Source organism: Nipponia nippon, unplaced genomic scaffold, assembly GCF_047370975.1.
Source record: "Nipponia nippon isolate SJK-2023a ecotype South Korea unplaced genomic scaffold, ASM4737097v1 scaffold_1, whole genome shotgun sequence".
NCBI classification, from domain to species: Eukaryota; Metazoa; Chordata; class Aves; order Pelecaniformes; family Threskiornithidae; genus Nipponia; species Nipponia nippon.
In genome coordinates, this window is record NW_028262290.1 from 104,423,254 (window position 1) to 104,438,041 (window position 14,788).

Genomic DNA, 14,788 nt, shown 5'->3' on the forward strand with positions numbered 1-14,788 from the left:
CAAAGTGATTTACAAGGTAAAGCATTGTTCAAACTGGGACAGCACAGGTAACCAGGAAAATTCTCTCTCACCTGCTCCTCTCACATTCACCATCTTTTGCATTTGGAATATGTAAATCAACTACGAAGCCACTACATCAACACCTCTATAAAGACCCCATGAGTTTGTAACTTCTGTAAAACACTGCTCTACAATTTATGTCCAAAGAACTCTTCTTTGAATGTCAAAACATTATCAGCTTTTATCACCATTATGAAAATCTAACTGAGCAGTAAGTCCATGGTATCAATTCCTTAAATTAGCTTAGGTAAACTCAGTATTTTCAAATAAAATGTCAGTAGGATTTATAGAATCCTGGCGTTTTTGCTATGAGGAACAACTACTAGACTTAAAGAGCAGGTAGAGCTATGGTTTCTCTTGCACAGAACTAGCATCTTATGGTGCACTGGGTGAAGAACGGGCTGAACGGCAGGGCTCAAAGAGTTGTAGTGAATGGGGCTACATCTGACTGCCAACCGGTGCTCCTGAGGGCTCAATTCTAGGGCTAGTTTTGTTCAATATTTTTATCAGTGTTCTGGATGCAGGGGTTGAATGCACCATTAGCAAGTCTCCGGATGATACTAAACTGGGAGGTGCTGTTGACTTTCTTGAGGGACAAGAGGATTCGCAGAGGGATCTAGATAGATTGGAGCACTGGGCAATCATCAACGGCATGAAATTTAACAAGAACAAATGCTGGATTCTGCACCTGGGACAGAGTAACACTGGACACAAGTATAAACTGGAAGAGTGGCTGGAGAGCAGCCCTGCAGAAAGGGCTCTGGGGGTGCTGGCTGACAGCAGGCTCAACAGCAGTCAGCCATGTGCCCTGGCAGCCAAGAGGGCAAACTGCATCCTGGGATGCATTAAACACAGTATAACCAGCTGGTCAAAAGAGGTGATTATCCCGCTGTATTCAGCGTCGGTGCAGCCTTACCTTGAGTACCGTGTGCGGTTCTGGCCCCGACAATTTAAGAAGGATGTGAAAGTCCTTGAATGCTCCCAGAAGAGGGCAACAAAACTGGTGAAGGGGCTGGAACGTTGTCCTATGAGGAGCATCTGAGGACACTGGGTTTGTCTAGTTTGGTGAAAAGGAGACCTCATTGCTCTCTCCAGCTTCCTGAGCAAGGGACGTGGAGAGGGAGGTGCTGATCTCTTCTCCCTGGGATTCAGTGACAGGATGTGTGAAAATGGTTCAAAGCTGTGCCAGGGGAAGTTTAGACTTGACATTAGGAACTATTTCTTTACCGTAAGGGTTGTCAAACACTGGAACAGGCTTCCTAGAGAGCTGGCCCCATGCCTATCACTGACCTATTCCATTCTATTCCATTGTATTCTATTCTATTCTTGTACCAGAATTAACTAGACAGTCCCAAGTGGGACCACTTTCTCCTTTGGGTCAAATACAAGAAGTAGGTATGTGTTACACCAGTAGTTGTTCACAACTTAAATCAAGACCTGGTAACATTAACTTAATAAGCTGTTGGCTATTTCACCTTTCAGGTCTCATACAGCGTGTTTTTCACAGATGATACATTGAAAAGTGCACTCAGTCTCAGATGGGTTGCTTTTAAGGCCAAAGCACAGAGCAAACCATCAGAAGGTAGATGAGGAAGTTTTAAAGCACACCTGGGCTGCTGGACAGCCTGCGGCTCCTAGATGTTTGGCACGGGTGCAAAGAGGACGCCATGCAGCAGCAGGTTTCCTTTGCCTTCGGCTTCTGGAAGGCGACAACGTGAAGAGGATCCGCTTCCCACGGGGCCTCCCAAGTAATAAAACAAGTTGTGCCGGGCCCATGCCCCTTACTGACGGGCTGTGGCGCCCGGGGCGGGGACGGATGGCTGGGTAACGCCCGCTGCTCGGCTTTTGCTCTCGGCGGCGCCTGTTCGGGACGGGCCGAGTCGCCAGCGCTCGCCAGCTTGGATGAGAGGCGGGCTCTCCTCCCGGACGGGGGCATGCGGGCGACCTTGGGTTTGGCTCCGGAAGCGGGGCAAGAGCAGGGACAAAGAACGGCTGTTCCGGAGCAAGAGCCCGCCCAGGGCAGCCCTGTGCCTCGCCCCGCGGCGTCCTCGGCGCGCCTCGCTCCGGGGCAGTTCCCGCCGGTCTCCTCCTCCCGCCGGTCGGGGCGGGGCCGCCTCACTGCCGTGCGGCGGGACCGTACCGCAGCTGCTTTGCCTGTGTCGCCCTGGGGTGCGCGGAATTCCTCGCGTCCAGCCTCTGGTCACCCAGCACAGCCGCCTGCTGTGGAAACCGCTGGTCTCCGACCTGGCACCGCCTGGCCAGCCTGGTAGGTCCCCGCTCGGTGCTGGGGGGTTTCCTACCCAGAGCCCCGCTCGGTCTCGTCCTTCCCACCCGGCTGAGTCTCTCCGGTTTCTGCGAGAAAAGGGCAGAAAGGGTTGGGATCGACAAGAAGTTTTAGAAAAATGCGCGGTTCCGGCTGGCCGGGTTTCAGACCTGTTACAGCTGTCTTACAAAAAGGGATGGCAGCGCTCAAACCGCCCTTTTGTTGATGAAGCAGTTTTAGCTGTTTACCTAGACAGTGATCTCTAGGGGATTTACAAAGATCAGCGGCTTGTTTAAGCCGGGCTTCTTGTAATCGTGCTAGTTAAGACAGTTTGCGTTCACACCTAATTGTTCACACCTAATTGTTAGGCTGTCTCCGCTTCTTTCACTGGCACGGGCACAGCATTGATTTCATGTGAAATATTTAGGAAGCTGTTAATTGCACTGTGGTACCAAGACCTTTTGTATGGGAAATATCTTGGAAAAAAGCTCTAATTATTATTTTTTTTCTACAAGTATTTTACTAGTGAACAGGAAAACATGTTGCTGCTGCTTTTTTTGTCACTCCACCTCACCCCTGCCCCCAGCCTCGTAGTTATTTCAGGATATACCAGCGCACTTTTTCCCCTCATGCTCCAAGTACTTGATGCAGAAACTGACTCCAACAATAATATTCAAATATAGCCACATACTATGATTATGTTACCACATACACACACAAACATTGTGACCTCCAATCTTTATTCTGCCGTAATTTTAAAAAGCGGGGTTCTCTGCATACCACAAGCCCCTGAACTGTGTACTTTGGGGAGTTAGCATCCTGTGTTCTACAAAAACCACTACTCACCAATTGTTAGTTAATACAATTAACTTTTTCTCCCCTTAGAATCATGGAATCGTTGAGGTTGGAAAAGGCCGTCAAGAGCATCAAGTCCAACCCTTAACCTAACACTGCCAAGTCCACCCCTAAGCCGTGTCCCTGAGCACCACATCTACACCTCTTTTAAATACCTCCAGGGATGGGGTCTCAACCACTTCCCTGGGCAGCCTGTTCCAATGCCTGACTACCCTTTCGGTGAATAAATTTTCCCTAATATCCAATCTAAACCTCCCCTGGTGCAACTTGAGGCCATTTCCTCTCGTCCTATCGCTTGTTACTTGGGAAAAGAGACTGACACCCACCTCACTACAGCCTCCTTTCAAGTAGTAACAGGGAGCAATAAGGTCTCCCCCGAGCCTCCTTTTCTCCAGATTAAACAACCCTAGTTCCCTCAGCCGCTCCTCATGGGACTTGTTCTCTAGACCCTTCACTAGCTTTGTTGCTCTTCTATGGACATCCTTCCTCATGTTTCACATACAGATACAAGGCTATTAGTTTTTATGTTTAACCTGTGAAAATTAAGATATCAGAGCATGCCACATTTTGTTTTTTCTATATTCAATAACCTAGCTATTTTCCTTTTAATCTCTTTTTCCTCTTTGGCAGATGACACAGTCTTTCCATCTCATGCCCACAGGTTTGAGTAGATCAGAGCTACCTCTTTTGAAGCTGCAGATGGCACACCTTCAACCAGTATAAATAGATAATATATTTTTAAGCAGCAGACCAGGTTGTTAATAATTTATTCTAACACCACAGCTCCGTCTGACACAAAAGACTGCACTGCAAGAATTCCTTTTCTCCCTGAAGATTTTGCATTCCACAGTTGATTCTTTCTAGACTTTCTTTGTCTGGCTGAGACTTGATAGCAATGAAGCTTTATTGGTCATGACACTTCATTCTGTATTCCAAAGTGATGCAATCATCAGATAATCACTTTTTCCCCTTCTTTTACACCCTTTCTCGTTTGGATTTTTCACTTTTTCTTTTTAAAGTCTCTTTCCAGGTACCAAGTAGTAAGGGATCCTATATATGCGATTGCCTTCATTCAAATTATCTATGTTTTAAACACTTTTTATTTTTAGTGACTTCTGATTACTTGGAAGGTGCCTATAGAATACACTTTTAAAAAGAGTCTTAAGTTTTAGCTGTTAAATTACAGCTGAGCTTAAAGATTTAGTATATGCAGATTAATTGAAAGGACTAAGCAAAATCTGCCAGAATTCATGGATTTTGTATTACAAAACGAGTTAGCACTGCTTTCTGCACAGTTTATTGTACCATTCCATAACAAATCCGCTGCTAAAAAGCCAAGAGAATTCTTAGAGAAATTGGAAAACTGATAAATTATGGGCAGGATCTCTCTTCCCTCAGTTTCTAAAACATAGATCTAACCAACCTAAAAGGAAAGAAAGGAAGAGACAAAGAAACCCTTATTCTTTCTACTCTGTAATTTCCTATCACAGATGACACTTCTTATTCGTGGAGTATCTCCAACAGTTACAACTCACGGAAAGAAAAATTAAAGGTGAATTATTAATTTCATTTTGTGTACAGTTTACCCATTCCATTTCAAGGAGATTAATTCTGTTAAATTTGGAAGGTTAGAAGATTTTAGATATTAGACATCATTGAGCGTTCTTTAATGAATTCCTTCTTCAAATTAGCCCAGGAAAACAAAATCATGCGCAATTGTCAGTTTTATTGTTTTGCTTCCACAGTAAATCTAGTAGCTTTAGCTTAAACCAGTCTGGCCAGCCTGTTATAAAAAACTTAAGACAACAGCAACAAAACTTTTGTGATGGAATTTTTCCTTGGAGCCTTTAGCCATGTTTCTTTTACTACTAAAGAAATGTTACGTTTGTAAAATGAAAGGTCCTTCTCCGTGGTCTGAGTGTGCTGCTTTGGTGTGCCCATAATGTTCAGAGACTGAGAGACAAATGGGTATGATCTGAATAACCTGAAACATTATCTTAAGTGCTTTGAAGTAATCACAAGTGGTAAGTAGTGGCAAAAGTGTGGAAGACAGAACAGAGATATCTATATTGTGAAAAGTCAGGTTAATGAATGAGACAGCAGGCTAGAGGTATTTATATATTACTCATTCTGTTCCTTGGTGTAGAGAGGGAGGATCTTAATTTTAGTGTACAAGTTAACTTTTATGTGCTGGTTTGCAATCAGCTTTTTTAAAACTTACAAAGAAAGTTACTTTTTACATGATAATGTGCCTTTGGTTCCTGAACAGTAAGGTTGAATCCTGTTTTTCACAGCAGGTTTAACTTTGTTCTTGAATTCTTACAAAAAAAAAAAAAAATTACAAACAGGATGAATAGTCTAAAAGGACACATTTTATTTTCATTCTCTAAAAAGTAGAACTTCATAGACTAATTTGATGTATTTTTTTGGAATGAGTCTATATTGTGATGCAAATCTGTTTCTGCTCCATGTAGTTAGCACTTAAAGAGGCTGTTATGTGTTTAGTACATGTCTTTTATGTCATAAAATAGTAAAAACTTTAATGACAGGTGAAATTTAGCTGTCCCTTACTGCATGGAAATGTGATATATATAAACATAACATGTTACGTAGTTTAAACAGTTTGAAAGTGCTGTTACCTTTGTCACTTAGGTATGCATGCAGAGGAAACCAGTCTTAACATGCAAATAGTGTTTGTTGAGACTGCAGAGGAGGACTGACAGATCAATTTTAGAATAATTAGATTTTCAGTAGTGGATGCCAGATGTGATATGGAGTTATTTTCTTTCTGTGTTCTAACACCAAGCTTCTAGCTGATGTAAAATAAATCTGATTAGCATTGGTGCCTCCACATAAGAGAAAGGAAAAAAAAAATTAACTAATGTATAGCCAAATTGGTCAGATTATAGACTGGATAACTGGATTATAAGGCCGGATGAACTTTTCGGATGAAAGTTTGTGATTTATTAATAGTACAAAGTCCAACTTGCTACCAGTTACTAGTTGGTGTCCCTCAAGGGTTGATAGTGGGGCAAGTACTATTTAACATCTTTATTAACAACCGGGACACTGAGACTGAGAGTACCTTCAGCAAGTGCACAGATGATAGCAAATTGGCAAGGTGTGGTTGATACACAGGAAGGCAGGGCTGCTATTCAGAGGGCCCTGGACAGGCTGGGAAGTGGGCTGGCAGGAAGAGACCTCATGAAATTCCATATAGGCACATTACAGAGTCCTGCATCTGGAATGGAATAACCCTGTGCAACTGTGCAGGCTGGGGACTGACAGGGTAGAAAGCAGCTTTGAAGAAAAATCTGAGGGATTCTGATGAACCCAAGATTGACTGTGAGTCAGCAGTGTGCCCGAGTACCAAAGAAGGCCAACACCCAGCAGGTTGGGGGACGTGGTTCTTCCTTTCTGTTTGGCACTTAAGAGACTTGTGTGACACTGGAGTACAGTGTCCAGTTCTGTGCTCCTTAATACAAGAAAGATACTGACAAACTGGAATGAGAACATGATGAACCACAAAGATTTTAGGGGGCTGGAGCACACAACCCATGAGGGTAAGCTGAGAATTGGATTTGTTCTGCCATAAGAAGAGAAGGTGAAAGGATGATCTTACATTTGTCTACAGCTATCTGACAGGAGAGCGTTGAGAAGATGGAGCCAGACTCTTCGTGGAGCTGCATAGTGACAGGACAAGATGCAATAGACAGAAGTTTGAACATTGAAAAATCTGATTAGATGTAAAGATTCCTCCCCCCCACCAATAATGGAGGTCAAATATTGCAATGTGTTACTCAGAGATGTTGGGGAATATCCGTCCTTGGAGATAATGCAGAACTTGATGAGCCAAGGCCCTGAAGAACCTGGTCTAATTGGTCTAGGTTTGAGCAGAGGGTTGGAGGTACTTTCCAACCTCAGTTATTCTGTATTTTAACTGGAAAACTGGTGTAAGTAAGACATTAAGTAACGTAAGTACTGTTTGAATTCAGCATTAAGCAGCTGAAATGCTAGAGGAGAATTCTGAAGTTTATGTGAAGAAGTCCCATCTGGAATGTGTTGTGACATAAAGAATTTGTGATCCTGTATTGCAGCTATGATTGATCTGTCTTTGAGGCCAAAATACTAATTCTTGGATCAAAAATACTCTAAACCAGTAGGAAACCAGATGGTATTCTCTCAACTTTATCCAGAATACCTGCTGCAAAGAAATGTTCTTTCTAATTTTCAGAGAAGATGGAATCTGTGATAGTCCCAGCTCTACTGCTGAGGTACCTCTTACATTTTGAAGTTCAGTGCATTTATCCATATATCAGAGGGGAAAAAACAAAACAAAACAAAACCAGCAACCCTGAAATCCCAGAAAACCTAGGCAGATTCCATATCCTATGTGTTATGAGGTGAAACTGTGCCTATTTTCATAGATAGGAGAACTTACAACCCATACCTGGCAGAGAAGCTCAGTATCTCCTTCAGAAAGGAGACCCAGTAATTTCAGTGACCCAGAGGAATTGACACAGTCATATGCAATGTCAGAGTCACCACAGTAGAGTGCTTCTGTTTGATATCAGAACTCCTATGGCTCAACTAGGCTGTTCATAAAGCTGCATCTTGTTGTACCTGTCCTGAGGTTTTTGTCACAGGTCTTCCTCAGTGGGCACTTGTACTAAAACACTGTAAAAACCACCCTGGATTACGTATAGAGAAGCTGCTAAGCTATAGAGAAATGAAAACTGATGCCACTTAAGATGTTAGCTGCCCCTCAGGCTACTGATGACCAGTTAAATGAAAGAGCCTGCAAGGCATGTATAGCTGTACTGTAAATGAGCAACATTATTTGCTGTATGACACACAGCAAGAATCACACCAGGCAGATACACTTCCTAGGGACACAAGGACGAGAAGGGAAAAAAAGATTTATTTTTTTTTTTTTAACATCTGTTAAGCTTGTATTTTTCAGCAAAAGATCATAATAGCATGGGAAAACAAAGAATACAGATTGAGTAATTTTTGGTCAAACAACCAAATGCTCTCTAATGCTTCCCAGTCTGGGGACAGCATAGTAGGTTTGGTTTTTTTTTTTTTTTTACTGTCAGTGAGTTGTGTGTGGATTCAGTATAGGGTTTTATTGCTACAGCCACTCCTTAGAAATCACAGTCTCTTCTAGAGATATAGTGTTAATGTTGAAAACATTTTTAAATATAAATGTGTTTTGACAGGACAGCATACTGTGAAATGGGGGGAATAATTTGTCTGTGAGGAGAAGTGCTGCATCTTTATTGATGTGGACTCAAGACTGTTCCACCTAAGATACTAAGTTCCATCTTCCTGAAATTTTTTTGTGTCTTCACTATAGGAAATAATACCAACAAAGTGAAAGCCTTACTGAGAAAGTGTTTAAACTAAACTTGATCTAGTCAGTCTGTTTTGCTAAGTATTTATAAAATGCGTGCTTACCACTACGGATGGAGATTTACAGAGGTCTATCCAGTGGCTCACACAGAACTCAGACATTCTGCTTGGGATGGTGTAAAATGGTGAAAGGTCTGTAGTCTGGCAGGGTCACAACCATTGAACCATCAAAGGATTTCGGAAACGGGTTGACATTTTACGAATACTGATATATTTCAGTGCTGTGCAGGTCCTCTCCTATTGCTTCCTGCCCTCTTGTCTGTTGTTTCTTTGGTGAATTCTCCTGGGATTTCCCACTGAACTATTCTCAAACAATGCACACAGGTTATTCTTGTGACCAATCCAGTAAGTAAGTGGCCTGAAATTGCTCCCTACCATCTCAGAGAATGGAGTCACAGTTGCTGATGATTGTCAGATGTTTTTTTTGAGAACAGAATGACAAATGTTTACCAAGGAAGAAGTCTGTTGACTCTAACAGCCTTCTTGTTTTCAGGGAGATTCAGGCTTTTTCTTTGAGGTGCTGAGTGTTGAGGAACTGGACCATCACATTACTAGATCATCCCAGAGTGGGAGTGAAGCTGCATTAGCAGCAGGGGTTTGTGCTGTGATGCTTTTCTGCTGCCAGGCTGTTGACCAAGTGCTGGCATTGTCATGGCTGTCATCCATTTCTGACGTAAAAGAGGTCTTTATTGGATGACTTTGTTAATTGTAGGGAGAAAATAAATCATGGCTGCAGGTAGGCAGGAGGCTGTTTGGCTTGGTAAGCCTTCTCTCAGGTGGGAAGTTGGTAAAAGAGCTAAAGGAATGTGTGTCAGTTTCACAAATAGGTGAAAAGGGGACAAAGGCAACAGGAGAAAACATAGAACTATGTTTTTCTCTTCTCTGTAGGATCTGACTTAAGGGAATGACACTGGAGATGGGCCTATAGCTTTGATGTCATAAAGTCTAGCACGTTGTGCCTGCTCCTGCTCAGAAAGAGCATCTTAAGCTTTAAGCCTGTGTTACCGCAAACCAGTCCAAACGACTTTATAACACCAATGTGGCATTTAGAAAGTAGGCATTCTTTATTGCAGCGCTGGATGCACTGGGGATATCTCCACCTAGCGTGCATACTGTCATACAAAACTATAGTGTATTTATCAGGTTACATGATTACTATAAACCCGCCTAAGTTTACTCTTATTGGTTAGTGATGAACATTGCATACACTATTGGTTTATTGTATTCAAATTAGCCTCACTTGCTATGTAAATGAGCACACATGCTCCTTTCAGGTTCAGGGCGGCAAATCTTTTGGGTCCTGAATTGAGTCAATGGTCGCGATCTCCCCTCGCCGCATTTACCTTTCACCCAGTTTCTGCAGTTTTATCAAACTTCATGCTTCTCTGGCCACCGTCCAGTCTTTGATGCCAAGATGTTGCCTTTTATCGGTCTGTTAGCTCTTCTTCAAGGCTAGAGCCATTATTTTTCCACAGTTCGTTACTGATGCGAACACTTCCGTATCTTGTAGCTCCTTCCCAAATTCCTTTCCCAAGGCACAAGTGGTTAGTAGTTTTGCTAATTGGAAAAATTACTGTTTCTGCTTAGCTTTAGAAACTTTACAACAGCATGTCGGTTTGCATGGCACATTCTGCATATGCATGCACCATGTGTGCGCTATGTGTGGGTGCACGCAGTGTCTGTGAGCACTCTACATCTATGTACATTATACCCTAGCTAGGGTATCACCTGAACTGCACCTAATTCTGATTCTACAGCCTTAGTGGGAGTGAGCATTTATGGACTATGCAGGTCAGGGCTGTTGTCAAATTCTGAAAAGAACTGAATGTTGGAATGGGGGTGTATCCTCTGTCTTCCTTCCACTGACCACTGCCTATCCACAACTAATATATTAATTTCTTTCAGAAGGTCAGACCTTCATTAGTATCATAGGGAAGGTGTTGAAGTGACTATTTACATGGCTACTGATTGTGGTGCAGAGTGTGAATATCTGTTTTATTACCAGGTTTTGATGGAAACAAGCACCTAATGTTGGTGCTCTGTAGTCTGCCAGAGAAGCACACTTGGTATCACTCATAAATGCTTGAAAAGATTTGGATCCTTTTGATTAAGAAGCATAATTTAGTGGGATTGATGGATGGGTCGCTAAATGGAAACAACACTTCTTGACAAGAAGCTATTCAAAGTCCGGTGCCTTCCACACTCAATAATCTATTTCTGTTCTTGATAGAATTTCTGATGCATGCTGATATTACTTAGCATTAATACCTTTGCTGAGTAGCTTTATGTGTTTATTTTATTGACTGTGTTTTGTCTGAATGCTTTATTTATTGAAAGTGATGCCAAGTCAGTAGAGTATGTTTATTATTCCTACCATAAATCAAAGTAAAGTCATTCTAATATCGCCCTCAAAACCACACATGTGTTGAAAGTGGTTTTCCTGAGCATGCAATTGGGGCATAATAAGCATGTGGTTTACTGAATACCTAAATTGCTATGTCCGATAGCATAAGAACTCTGTTTGTAGTACAGTACAGCTTTGGGGGCAGAAATGCAAAATAGATTAACGTTTACTCTTAAAAGTTTCATTGTCAACTCAGTAAGATTCATGTCAATCTCCCTTTTGCTCTTTGCTGAAATGTATTAAAATACTCTGGCAGTTTACACGATATTGAATCTTTAGCGCTGGATGGCAAATGCTGTTAGGTAGTGAGGACAGTGGAATTTTTCTTACCTTTCTGTTTATCTTATATGGAAATTCAGACAGTGACCAATGGAGTAGCTTTAATGCCAGTTAGCTGTTTTTGTTGTGTTTTCAGGATAATAAATCTTTGGTACATTGTCTTCACATAAACAAAACTTTTGGGTATGTTCTTGCTAATGAAGTACTCTCTGCATCCTTCAAATATCTCTATAGTAGTTAAAGCCCTGCAGGTTTTAAATATTACATAATTTTAAAAAGAAAGTAAGCTCTTCTCAAAGTCTGTTATAAATCATTACCATTATTCCATATCCTGGTTTCTAAGTCTCTTTCTACTAGAAATAGATTTCTTTTGTGGTTTTGACAACAGTTTTTGAGTTGTCAGGACAGTTACAAGTATGCACTTATACTTGTAACTTTCAAATTGGGAAATGTGGAGAAAAAAAAAAAAGAATTTTCCTTTCATTTCTTTCTTTGTGAAAATAAAAAGCACCTAGACCAAATTCTAAAACTCCACATATCAAGTGACCTGTGAACTGAAGGTTAGTTCTGCTTCAAACCATTAATACCAGAGGAGACACATTCAGAACAAAAACTTTAAGAGACATTACTGGGACATTAGTCTTTTGAGAGAGTTCTTCAGTAAAGCCTACCATTTAAACTGCTGAAAAACAATTTAGAAAATACTTTATAAATTCAAAAAATCAGTGACTTCAGAGTAAATCTAATGCAACTAATACTTCTGGTTAAGTATCCCTTCAATTCAAAGTGTGTTGTGTTTTGAATACACTAGTGTTGCTCATTAATTCTTTCTGCACACAGCAGTAGTCAGTATTCAGTACAGTCAGAAGAGAAATAACTGAGGAAAACAGTATAAATTTCCCAGCATGGATTAATAAAACCATTGCCAGAAGATCTGCATGGTCTTGTTTCCTGGGAACATTTGTGTAGGCATTTTAAAAAACAAGACTTATTTTGGCCATGACTTATCTGGCTATGCTGCACTTCCACATTGCATTAAGTTCTTTATGTGGCAAACTATGTTCTTACTTTTTTCATATGTTAAAAAGACAGTGATTGCCACTAGCACTTTGTGGGGACGTGAATTTGCAAACATTAGGCTGAAGAAGAATCATTACTGGTTGTCAGTGTTTAATCCAAGCCTATTCCTGTAAACTACAATTCTGTTCCTGAAAACAGTTGCTGCCAGTTTTTTACTACTTATGCTAGAATAATTTGCAGTTGCAAGCAGTTGCAGGATTGGATCATTTAATTTAGTAAGGGCTATGTTAATATGTACATCTTAAACATTTATTATATATAAATCAAGTTGTTGTGTTGTTGTGTTGGGAGTGGAGCAGAAAAGGTGATCCTGAAAGATAACTACATATGCCTTTTCTACTCTGGGATTTTAAAAAGCATGTTGGATTCCACTGAATACCTTTGAACTACAAATCCTTTTTACAAGCAAAATTATGATGTATCTGCTGAAAAGCATTGTGGTCTGATCTGTTGGCCACACTATGGATTTGTTTTCTATCAGTGTTGATGGATAATTTTCTGGAAACACGTGTCTGTGGTGGGTTTTAAACACCATGGCCTCAAAAGGTAATTTGTTTTATGGGGAAAAAAGTATGTTCCTGAAGGAATTAAGGTGGCTTTTTTAATGGGTGATTGACTATCGAACGTAGGTAGTAGCACTGGGAGAATGTGAATTGTTCAGCCTAAAAAGAGACAATACAGAACAGTTGTCCCTATTGATCTCATTCAGAATTTACCTAAGAATGTAGAAGACTGCCTTGCAACTTTTACTCATTTATATGATGGTATTGTGTAAATGTTTTCAGTTCTTGAACAAACAAAACAAACACAAACAAAAAGATAACTTTGAACTATTATGCCTGCTCTGTTTTGTTCTCTGACTTCCGTGTAATCCTTTCAAACTTACCATGGTGTCTGCAGAGGTGTGTCTTCTCCTTGCCTTTATTTAGCATCCTTCATCAGCCCTTGCACTGGAACAGTTTTCCTACATCTTTTTTCTACTCCCTAACTTTTATTGCTGTGAACAGTTGCTCTGTGCAATTTTGATGAAAAGATGGATTTTCTTTTGTACTGAGATCTCTTCTATGCCAACTGTTTTCTGTGTTAACCAAGATTTCCTCCATTATTTGTCTCTGTGCAGTGTAGACAGTCATGTGGCATACAATTTAAAAGAACATTATGGTAAGGCTAAATTGTGAAATTAACTTTAGAATATAATACTGTAAAGTGTCATAAAGAGCAAAATATGTTCCTCAGTTAAACTATTTTCTCAGTCATTTTCTTAATTATTTTCTCAGTTTAGCTATTTTTTTTAAGAAAATAGATCTTCCAGATCTCTGAAACACTTGATGTTTGAGTCCAAACCTAGCTGGTGCCTTATAATAGTTGTCATTGTAAAGAGGACAAAATCACAGGCCTAGTGACTGTGAAAACTGTTAGTCTCCCATTTTCTGATTGATATATTGCTCTTAGATCATGCAAAGATTTTTGTGTGATTCTGAAGTGAGGGCATGTTCAATGCAAACAGATGTCAAAGGTCTCAATAGCAAATTACTATACATCTGCACATGCTTTGTGCAGATATGTAACAGCATGTTCAAAATAGGGTTTGTAGGCTGAAGATAGAATTTTTTGAAAACAGAAACAAGGAACTTTCCAAACTAAGGACTTTGTTTTAAAGCTTAATTTATAAATCCTTTTGCAAACCAGGTTTCCTTAAAGCAGTTAAAATAAATGTAGATTTTCTTGTTAATGATAAGCGGTAATTTTATTTGGGACCACTGTTGTTCCTGTGTGGCAGGAACACCCAATTTTCAAGTATTTCCAACTGATTTTGGTTGAATGTGGTCCCACAGAAAAAGTCCCTCCACTGAATATTTTCTTTCTTATAACAAAAGTATAACTTAGCTGCCTTCTAAAAGAATATTAAGAGGGAGCGGGATGATTTCAGGTTCTCAGTTTTTTGATGGTGTTCTGTTAAGTGCATTTTGAAAATAACATTTTGCAAGTAAGATTTGTTTGTGCAATTAATGGAGATTATATGCTCTAAAAGGTAGCTACAGGCTGTCAAAGAGCTGCAATTCATGACTCATTCAGCAGTATTAAAATATGAGATCTGAGCTAGGAGGGTAGGGTTTTTTTCACTTTGAAAAGGCATGGGAGTATGAGGAACCATTCCATCTTTGGGGAATGAATGCCTTGCAGTGTTTTTGTGTAATCTGATCTCTTACATATCTGAGACAAAATGCCAAAAGGCCAGGGTATTGTGCTATGGACTCACAGCTGGGGGGACTTGAAGAAAAAAACGTGGGAATTCCCAGATGATACTCCACAAAAAGTAGATTTTGGTACAAACCAGTTTTTGCTCATAGCTGCCACAAAAAATTACTTAAAAGTAACTAGAAATGGAAATGAAAATGGTGAAACAATCACTTTGGTAGTATATGAACATG

The 14,788-nt window shown here is 40.5% G+C and overlaps 1 protein-coding gene across 3 annotated transcripts in view; it reads left to right on the forward strand.

Moving 5' to 3' along the window:
• The first annotated feature begins 1,599 nt into the window (after window positions 1-1,599).
• Window positions 1,600-14,788, forward strand: part of LOC148057533 (uncharacterized) — a 50,202-nt gene continuing 37,013 nt past the window's right edge. For 2 of the 3 annotated variants that reach the window (XM_087765938.1, XM_087765932.1), the window contains exon 1: window positions 1,600-2,326. The gene's annotated coding sequence lies outside the window, so the exon portion shown is untranslated. The remainder of the gene's footprint in view (window positions 2,327-14,788) is intronic. The other variant, XM_087765924.1, reaches the window with a different exon arrangement.